The following is an 11,395-nucleotide window of genomic DNA, read 5'->3' on the forward strand; positions in this document are numbered from 1 at the left end:
ACTTATTATTCTCGAAATTAAATCAAAGAAACGATAGATTTCATGTTAAGTCAAATATTGAGAAATTCTTATAGGTATATAGGATAATAAATCGGTTAAGAAATGTCCAAACTTAGTCGTTCCACTACTAAAATATCTAAAAAGTGTCATTCTAAAACATAGGAGTAATAAAAATATTAAATTTTATAAAATAATGCAGCAATATGTTGCGGGTGTATTTTCGTTTTGTATGTGGGCCTCGTTGTTTTTAAAACGTTGATTTGTTTTCTGTATGAATTTTTGTTTAGTTCTTTAAGTTTGTTGTTTGTAGTTTTTTTTTGTGTTTGTTAGTTTTTTTTCTCTTTTTTTTAGGCAGCATTGTTTCTTTTCTTTGTGGTTTTGTAGGGTCCGGTCCTGGTAACGATGGCCCAGTGGTAGGAGTTCTTTTTGTTTTGTTGAATTTAATTTTTTTGATTGTTTATTTTATTATTTTCACATAGATGTTTTTTGTTTATGTTTGCTCAGTTTTATTGGTGGTTGAATGTCAGCTGTTCATTACTGGAAGTCCATTATGGAAAATGAGCTTTTGCATGCAGAGTTGTATAAAAAGAGTAAAAACAAGGTTGAATTTATAGGTAGATTTGTAGTTTATCCGAAGGAAGAGAAAAGTTAAACGATTTTTCTCTGCGAAATTGCTTGTAATGAGTTCAAGGCCATAAGAAATAAGTTAATGACCCGATGTAATCGTGAGAATATCACCTTTCTCCCTATGTGTGTGTTTCGCTCTGTGTATGTTGAATACGTATTTGATTTTCTGTTCAATTGTAAGTTATTTTGTAGCGGACCTTGGTCATCAAAAGGGTTGAGAATCACACCCCGAGGTGATGCCGCGTGAGCTAGTAGGGTGGTGGAATCCAGTGGCCAACAGAAGGTTCGTAACAGAATATGGCGCCCAAACTGAAAATAGAATGAAAGTAATTAGTGTAGATGACCAAAACACTAGGCAATATACTACTAGAATAATTAAAATAGCACTACGTACAATTTCCCAGATATGCTGATAAAAATGAATGGTCGCAGCCGTTTTTGTGTAGTTATTCAGAAAGTCAGTTGTGCGACAGAATTTCAGTTTTATTAGAATACTGGCTAAATTGCACGACCTATTCAGACGAAGATATGGTGTATTCTTAGTAAATGGAATAGAATTCATTCTAAACGTTTACCATAATTCGTGTTTTGTTTATTAATTTGTATTAGTTCAGTTTGAAGTTTTTTTTGTGGAGCAGTTGCAATGGTCACATCGACAGCCACATTGGTTATGAAACTGGTGGTCAGTTGTGTCGATGGAAATTGTTTACTGTCCTCTGGTGATTACAGATTTAAAGTAATACTAGAGCACAGAAGAAACTGTTTAGTTATGAATGATCCTTTTTTTTTAACTTATTGATTTAGTGAAACATTTACACACATAGCTCAGATATAGGGAATCAAATATTATCAACCGTCAAACCGTCGCCATTCAATAATCCCTAGTTTAGTATTTTATAGCAAATTTGAATTTAAATTATACTTATTAAAATTTATTGTTTTGTTTATCTGTATTGATTTAGTTAAATATTTGATAGTTTTGTATCGGGTTTGTTGTATTTATTTTATTATTTTTGTTTTTTGGTAATTAATTATTATTATATTTTAAGTTTTTTTATTATTTTATTATTATTTTTTTTTTATTTTTATGTCCTTTTTTTTATTAGGTATTTGTGTATTTAATCCTTTACTTGTCATGTTTGCAGGTTTTTACCAGAAATTGTAAAAGAGAACAAAATTGAGAAATAAAAATTGTTTTCTCTTTGCCAGAACTTGCAGGTTTTAGCCAGAACATTTTTTCCTGGCAAATAGAAAAAAATTTGTCAAATAAATTATTTGTTTATAAAAATACATTGAAAACAAAAACTGTTTAAAATTTTTGATTTATTTTGATAAATAAGTATGTGTGATTGTAGTTTTTCAATTTTATTTTAATTTTAATAGAAATTTGTATGAATAAACTTCAATACAAATTCATTGAAAGAGAAATTTTGTTTTTTCTGTTCCCGTACTTTTTACAAGTACGAAGAGAAAATTCATTAATTCTCTTTAGCCAGAAAAGTTCTGGAACAAAGCTATATTATAACCATTTGTTTTTAGCCAATATTATTTATCGTTATTTTTATTTTAGTTTGGTAATTTAACAAAATCCAAATAGATTTGAAATATCAAGCCGATTTGAGATATGAACAGGGAAGAAAGGATACAAACAAGGAATAGGAAAAGGTCAATGCCAAATACAAATTTAAATAATTCCACGATAATTAAACGTAATAAGAAAATTTGATACGTTTGAGTCGAAAGGTTTGGGTCAAACTACCTTAGAAAGACACAAGATCAAGTTAGTTGAGGGAGCAGAGCCAGTAAAGGATAGATATTATCCGATTTCTCCGGCCGTACAAGAAATCACATACAAAGAAATAGACAACATGCTCAAGTAATAGAACTTAGTGAGAGCCCGTGGAATAATAAGATTACGATAGTTAGGAAACCGGGTAAGAACAGATTGTGTCTCGATGCAAGAAAGCTTAATAGTTTAACAATAAAAGATGCATATCCTCTGCAGAATATTGATGGGATTCTTAGCCGGATCGACAAAACTTATTTTATAAGTAGCGTCGATCTCAAATATGCATTTTGGCAGATCGAGTTGGAGCCAGAGAGCAGGCCTTACACCGCATTTACAGTTGCTGGAAGGCCGCTTTATCAATTTAGAGTAATGCCATTCGGCCTTTGTAATGCGGCTCAGCGCTTGTGTCGATTAATGGATAGAGTTATCCCACAAGAGCTTAAGGATAACGTGTTTATTTATTTAGATGACCTTTTGATTATTTCCAATGATTTTGACAAGCACTTAGAATTATTGGAAAAGGTAGCTAAATCGTTAAGTGAAGCCAACTTGACAATAGGACTAACGAAGTCTCAGTTTTGTTTCAGAGAATTAAAATATTTAGGTTTTATAATAGGAAATGGCATGTTGAGAACGGATCCGGATAAAGTTAAATCGATAACGGAAATGAAAATACCAAGATCCATAAGAGAAGTTCGTAGCTTCTTGGGTACCGCTGGCTGGTATCGCCGCTTTATAAAAAACTTTTCCGTAATAGCCGCACCATTAACAGATACTCTGAAGAAGGCAAACAAATTTGTAATGACTCCAGAGGCAGTTGAAGCTTTCGATAAACTCAAGAGAGCATTAACCTCCGCACCTGTCCTTCGACATGCTGACTTTACAAAAAGATTCTGTTACGGAACGCGTTTCTGGCGAGGTTTCCGACTATGGAGCATGTTATTGATCTCAGGTGGTCCCAACCCTGCTCACCAGTCACCGAACCGAACAGTAAACAAAGAAAAAAAAAACTACAATAAACAAACTACAGAAACTAAACAAACCAAAACAACCACATGAAGAGATTCCGAGACAGCTGTTCGTCTCGTCTGCCCTCCCGACCTTGTCGCAGCTGCATACGCATCCAATTCAAGCTTACGACCCAATAATCCACATGACCTTTACCCTTGGCTTACCATTCCATCATTACCTGTATCTTGCTAAATAAATAATATAGAAAGTGTTACATAAATCTACCAATCACATCTTTTATTATATATCCTAGATGTAGTTTAATGTTTCTTAACTTGACAATATTACTACATAAACTTGGACAGGCATAAATACAGTTTTCCCTCGCATCTTTTCTTTTATAAATTTTAATTTTCATGTAAATAATCTTTACTATCTTTGGCTCAAGCTAATGTTCTTCCTTAAACTTTAGGTTTCGCGAACTATATATCTTCATATACCTAAAAGAGCTCTCTGAGGTTAGATTCACCTGCCACTATACAGGGTCCAATACTCTATCTCGCGTAGCTTGTGCTCAAGATAACTATTTCACTTTTTATTTATTACTAATCGAGGGATAAGTGTACTTAACAAATAAATTGTAAAACACACACATAAACTATAACACTCGACGCGAGACTTATAAATTTGGTTCACAGTAACACCACTACAATTAAAACTAACTTAATCTATATTCGGGAACGTGATATTTATATATATCTTTTTAATCTTTTCCTATATTTTGGTCTTCATCCATCAATATTGGATAATAAATAAAAGATATTTCCCACTTCTACCCTTCTAATCCTTCCGCAACTTTCATTTAGAGGGTTTCTAGGAATTATTATCCAAAAAAAAAACGAACTAATTATATTGGTTAGGAAAAGTACACTTGCCATTTAAATATTTTTGGACCACATAAGCAAGAATAAAAACATTGTTCTTGTGTTTAATATATATTAAAAAGGGTTACCTGGCTATTATATATGCTTAGGGCGTGGGTTTATAAAGACGTCTATGGTGACCTCGTCTCAAGATAATAATAGCCAGCTGTTTTTTAAAAGAAATTCGGTTTTAAGAAACATTTCAAATTAATTCTTCTTTGTTATTTTCCACTTACGTTCCCCTTTAATTCTCGCAATCACACACAAAAATTTATATTATCCACACAGTAATTTTTAATTTATTTTCCTTTCACCTTTTTTTTCAACGTCTTTACTGGACAACTTTAGTTTCGCTTTTAAATTTCATTTTTACCCTTTTAATCTTAACTACTTTGTCTTATGCGATTTTACTGGAAAATCTATGTTGCCAGTTTTCCTACCGTTAACTGTAAGTATTTACAAATATCTATTTATTTAAAATATATATTTAAATATCTTATTGCTATCAGCCAAATATTTATATTATATTTATATAGTTTTCCCCAATTCTTTATGTACCGACAGACATCTTTCCTGTTCCTCCTGACCCATAATTATCATCCAAATCTTCGTCCGCACTTATTATGGTATCAGGCTCTCATCAAAATTTGCAAATATTGTTTTCATTCATATATTATTTTATTTTTTTCAAAACCCGCCAAAATTATTATTTTCCATTCCTGAATGGAAAATGCAACTCTGTGCTTTACGCCTTTTCGTCGCGTTACTACATTATAGTAAAGGTGTTTCTACACCGAACAGCTGACACACAACCAAACACATGAGAAATATACAAGAAGAAGAAAAAACAACACAGAACATGCAATTAAAACAATTTGACTCCACAAACAAACAAAAAGACATACAACAAACATCGAGACGTGCAAAAAAGATTACAATCAATGGTAAGTACACATGTAAATCATTTATATATATAAATAACTAAATTATTTCTTTTTTTTCAGAAACACAAAAAACAACAGGCTTAACACACTGGACTACCGAATCAACAAACAAAAGAACATGAGGAACGAAAACACCAAATATAATATACAAACAGGACTCCAGACAACAACAGAAGAGAACACAAACAAAACACAGTGCCAGCAGTTCTACTTTGGGTTCGGATCACCCGCAACAATTCTTTATACAATGCGATGCATGTGATTATGGAATCGGTGCAGTGCTTTACTAGATACATGGAGAAAAAGAGGAGCATCCTATTGCATTTTTTTCCCAGAAGCTAAACGGTTGTCAGCGAAATTACACAGTTACTGAGAAGGAGTGTTTAGCTGCCGTAATGGCGGTTAAGAAATTCAGGCAATATATTGAAATGATGCCATTTACAATTGTGACAGACCACGCCAGTCTAAAATGGCTCATGTCGTTAAAAGATCTCACGGGAAGATTGGCTAGGTGGTCTTTACAATTGCAGGCATTTGATTTCCAAATAGAGCATAGAAAAGGCTCCGAGAACATAGTAGCAGATATGCTATCAAGGCTGCCCAATATTGATGAGATTGACATAACTGATCTGCTAGGATTTGAAACCACCGAATTTGAAAGCCATGAATACAAAGATTTGGCAGCCCATATAGAAAAAACGCTGAAATGTTGCCTGATCTGAAGGTTGAAAAGGGGCTAGTATACAAGAAGACTTATGATCAGAATGAGGAAGAGTCTCCGTGGAAACTGTGGATTCCAACGACAATTACTAATGCTATTATAGAAAATGCACATTCAACACTAATAACAGCTCACGGAGGAGTTACAAAAACATTGGAAAGGTTGAAAAGATTTTTTTACTGGCCGAAAATGACGATACAAGTGAAAAATTTTATAGCAAATTACCAAATATGCAAGGAAACTAAACCTAACAATATAAACATGAGACCGGAGATAGGACATCAAGTGGTAACTGAAAGACCCTTTCAAAAACTATATATAGATTTCATGGGAAAATATCCCAGGTCTAAAAAGGGAAACTGTTATATCTTTATAGTTATGGATCATTTTACGAAATTTATATTTTTAAAAGCAATGAAAGAAGCCACAACCGCAAATGTCATTAACTTCCTTGTCACTGAGATATTTCACAAATTTGGAGTGCCTGAGGTGTTGCACAGCGATAACGGTAGCCAATTTATGGCTAAAAGTTTTGAAAGCCTAATGAATCTTTACAAGATACAACATCTTAAAACTGCTGTATATTCACCACAGAGCAATGCAAGCGAACGGGTGAACCAATCGGTCTTATCGGCGATACGAGCATACCTGGATAAAGATCACCGCGACTGGGATATGTATTTGTCCGAAATTGAATGTGCCCTAAGAACTTCGGTACATACTGCCACAGGTGTTACGCCGTTTTTCGCTTTATTTGGGTATCACATGTTTAGCAATGGGGCGGATTACAAATTAAGGAGGAAACTTAAGTCGCTAACGGACCATGAAATAGTGCAAATGAATGTTAATGATAGAATGCAATTGATCAGGGAAAAGATGCAGCAGAATATGGCTAAGGCCTATGAGAGAAGCGCTGAGAGATACAACTGGGGTGCGAGAATTGTAAAGTTTATCCCAGGGCAAGAGGTATATCGACGTAACAATATTTTGAGCAACTTTGGAAAGAACATAAACTCAAAATTCTGTAGGAAATTTTTAAAATTCAGAGTGGTAAAGGCTATCGGGAATAACATGTATGAACTGGAGACACTCCAGGGAAAATCACTGGGTGTGTATCATTCAAAAGATATCAAAATATAGCCGAAAAACTTTTATAACTTCTAGTACTAGTGTGAACTTGGCCTATTTATGTATTGTACTACAATCTATGTTAAGAAAATCTAACTTACCAGAATTATGCGGCAAATAAAGTTTTGGTTGTTCTTATGATGTTGTGCAGTCCCTCAGTTTTGTTAATATGATTCCACATGATGCCAAATCAAATTTTAGACTGTAAAGATAGTTATGAAAAGGATTAAACAAAGTAAAAACTTATGTAAATAGTAATATATATACTTCCCGTAGTCAATTTTCGGATAATGTATTCGTTATCTTCAATAACATTTCATAATGAAAGTTAATGGAAGTTTCAACATGTGTGCAGGTGAAGTTCGCGACGTTAACAGGAATGATAGGGGTGTTTCCAAGTTAACCCAGCAAAAAATAATTGATGTCATACTTTACAAACCACATCTTAATCACATCTTAAAATGCGATTTCATATTTTTTACTTTTATAAACCAAATATTTCCTTACAAATGAAACCCCAGTTAAAAGTGAGGAAAGAGATGTGGAAAAGTCATTACAAATAACATATTTGAAGTACATCAAGATTTGGTGAAAGAGTAGTGAAATTTACATAAGCGTGTCATTAAGAGAATGTGTTTTATTTTTGACATCCAAATATCGGATTTTTACTGCTTCTAAAAATAAGATCAGATGTAGTTCAAAGCTGCCAAAAATGAACAACATCCCTCCAATGACACGCTAATGTAAAATTCATAGGTTTTACACCCGAATTTGAAGCACTTCGGGTTACTAGTTGTGATGAAAATTCTACATCTTTTTCCACACTTTTTTTGCTGGGAAGTTGCACAGATTCTAGCAGTATTAAATAATTGACGATCCAATATGATGGTGAATGTATATAGTATTTAAGGATGATTGTTTTTAATAGGCTTTGTAAAAGCATTCGTTTATTTTGCGCCAAAGGTGCTACAGTTGGTCAAGAACCAATTACAAGAATTGGAATTTATTTGTTTGTCAGAATCTGTAGCAATGTTGGGGAGCCACTATGCATTTTCCTTGTGAAAAAAGCAATAGTAGGCGGGTTTTTATCTTTATGCATGTTATATATTATCCGAAGACAATAGATTGATGTATGGCATAATCTGAGTGGATAAATAGAAAAATAACTGACCCAGCAAAAAAAGTGTGGAAAAAGATGTAGAATTTTCATCACAACTAGTAACCCGAAGTGCTTCAAATTCGGGTGTAAAACCTATGAATTTTACATTAGCGTGTCATTGGAGGGATGTTGTTCATTTTTGGCAGCTTTGAACTACATCTGATCTTATTTTTAGAAGCAGTAAAAATCCGATATTTGGATGTCAAAAATAAAACACATTCTCTTAATGACACGCTTATGTAAATTTCACTACTCTTTCACCAAATCTTGATGTACTTCAAATATGTTATTTGTAATGACTTTTCAACATCTCTTTCCTCACTTTTAACTGGGGTTTCATTTGTAAGGAAATATTTGGTTTATAAAAGTAAAAAATATGAAATCGCATTTTAAGATGTGATTAAGATGTGGTTTGTAAAGTATGACATCAATTATTTTTTGCTGGGGAGTGCAATATTGAGATTTTTCCAGGGCTATGATATTTTTATATAGTGCAATATTAGAATAGAATTAATTATTTATTTATTTATTTATTTTTTAATATATTTTAAATTTTATGTTTTGTCCTAATATTGTATTATATGTATTTATATTACGGTTTTGTGGTGAAATCTTCGAAGCACTAGTTATGACTTCTACCAAAGAATAAACACTTCTACGTTTTTGTTTTGTTTACTTCTTTTATAGGAAAGATTAACCAATTTAAGTGCAATAATATTTTTATCTGTGATATATTTTTTTTTAAGTGCAATATTAGGTTAAGAAAACAGTGAAATTATTAATAAAAGTATCCCAGCAAAAAATAATTGATGTCATACTTTACAAACCACATCTTAATCACATCTTAAAATGCGATTTCATATTTTTCACTTTTATAAACCAAATATTTCCTTATAAATGACACCCCAGTTAAAAGTGAGGAAAGAGATGTGGAAAAGTCATTACAAATAACATATTTGAAGTACATCAAGATTTGGTGAAAGAGTAGTGAAATTTACATAAGCGTGTCATTAAGAGAATGTGTTTTATTTTTGACATCCAAATATCGGATTTTTACTGCTTCTAAAAATAAGATCAGATGTAGTTCAAAGCTGCCAAAAATGAACAACATTCCTCCAATGACACGCTAATGTAAAATTCATAGGTTTTACACCCGAATTTGAAGCACTTCGGGTTACTAGTTGTGATGAAAATTCTACATCTTTTTCCACACTTTTTTTGCTGGGATACGGTATACATGTTTTCGTCCTAATATTGACACTTTTCTATGTCTTTGATTTAATATTGTTTAACACTTAATTTGGTTAAATCATTTAAACACCTGAATGTTATTGAACGTTCACATCGTTAGTTTTTTTTATTGCATTATTTTTACCTGATATTAGTTGATTCATTGGGACATCAGTAGGGATTGTGATACCCAAATTGCCACCATTGGAAATAGTTAAGTGTTAATGCCCGGCTGATAGAATCTCAGGGTGTGGGAGTTCCCCACGTTGGTCACGCTGAAATTTAGCCGCACACCGCTCCCTCTGAATACCATCAGCGGCATCGGAGTTTTGTTGCGGGTGTATTTTCGTTTTGTATGTGGGCCTCGTTGTTTTTAAAACGTTGATTTGTTTTCTGTATGAATTTTTGTTTAGTTCTTTAAGTTTGTTGTTTGTAGTTTTTTTTTTGTGTTTGTTAGTTTTTTTTCTCTTTTTTTAGGCATCATTGTTTCTTTTCTTTGTGGTTTTGTAGGGTCCGGTCCTGGTAACGATGGCCAAGTGGTAGGAGTTCTTTTTGTTTTGTTGAATTTAATTTTTTTGATTGTTTATTTTATTATTTTCACATAGATGTTTTTTGTTTATGTTTGCTCAGTTTTATTGGTGGTTGAATGTCAGCTGTTCATTACTGGAAGTCCATTATGGAAAATGAGCTTTTGCATGCAGAGTTGTATAAAAAGAGTAAAAACAAGGTTGAATTTATAGGTAGATTTGTAGTTTATCCGAAGGAAGAGAAAAGTTAAACGATTTTTCTCTGCGGAACAGAGACCTGCGCCGATCGGCTCACAGCCGGCTAAGCCAAGCCGCCGAATAAATTTAGAAGCCGCCGCCGCCGAAAATTTGTTAGGCTTATATCGGCTTAAATTGAGCCGCCGATTCCTATATGCATATTAATACTATATGTATTAAAATTAAACAAATTAAAAACAAACTAACTAACTAACTAAAAAGATACATTTCTATTTATTATTTATTGGCAATTTCATTTGATTAGTTTCACATTTTTTGGCCACTGTAGCTAGTCTTGAACTACATTATATATATTTTGCAAAAAAAAGTATTGAAAGAAATATTTCTCTGCTCATGTTTAACAATCTTCCCAGGCTTTACGCGTTGTGTTTACTCATTTATGTGGAAATTGTGGTTTTTACCTTCAAACGTATAAACGTAACTACAATTAATCATACGTACAGATGGCTTATGGTAGGAGGCAGCAATAGCAGTAAGGACCATTACATAGATAGGAGGTAGGGGTTATGAAATGAAAAATCAATTTATTAGGAATTAGCAGCAACAACAAAAACAAACTTATTGAATATCAATATGAAACGAAATACTCAATGAATAAGCAGTGTTGTTGTTGTTGCTTATATCAAAGCATGAAAAGAAATTGTCTTTTTTATGAAATTTTCAGAGGTTGTCTCGGATATTTGCTCATATCACCGGTATTTATGGACCGATTTTGCTGATTTTAAATAGCGATCTTCTCGAAAGCATGTCTAACAGACCCCGATATCTGGGCTCCTCTAAAAACTGATTTCAACAAACACACAGACGGACATACAGACAGACAGACGGACATAGCTTAATCAACTCCGCTACCTATAAGGATCCAGAATATATATACTTTATGGGGTCGGAAAATTATATTATAGAAATTACAAACGGAATGATAAACTTATATATACCCTTCTCACGAAGGTGAAGGGTATAGTTATTACCTTTTTATATTGTTTACTGAAAATTTAAAATATGTGTTTTTGGAAATTCGTGTTTTTAAACTGAGTACTACAAATTATGCATTCCAATTCTTTATATAAATATATATAACTGTTTTCAAAAATAGCTAAAAATTTCTAAAAAATAAAACTGATGCTTTTAGACATTG

General features: G+C 32.7%; 1 long non-coding RNA gene across 1 annotated transcript; it reads right to left on the reverse strand.

The window, feature by feature from the left end:
* Nucleotides 1-341: 341 nt before the first annotated feature.
* LOC119609577 lies at nt 342-10,260 on the reverse strand. Its single transcript, XR_005231937.1, has 3 exons — nt 9,618-10,260; nt 7,185-7,285; nt 342-936 (listed from the first exon to the last, which is right to left on the reverse strand). It is a non-coding gene; the product is annotated as an uncharacterized LOC119609577 (long non-coding RNA).
* Nucleotides 10,261-11,395: the final 1,135 nt, after the last annotated feature.

The sequence above is a fragment of the Lucilia sericata genome, unplaced genomic scaffold (assembly GCF_015586225.1).
Source record: "Lucilia sericata isolate MDLA Ls3-8-SP2 unplaced genomic scaffold, ASM1558622v1 Contig000024F_arrow, whole genome shotgun sequence".
NCBI classification, from domain to species: Eukaryota; Metazoa; Arthropoda; class Insecta; order Diptera; family Calliphoridae; genus Lucilia; species Lucilia sericata.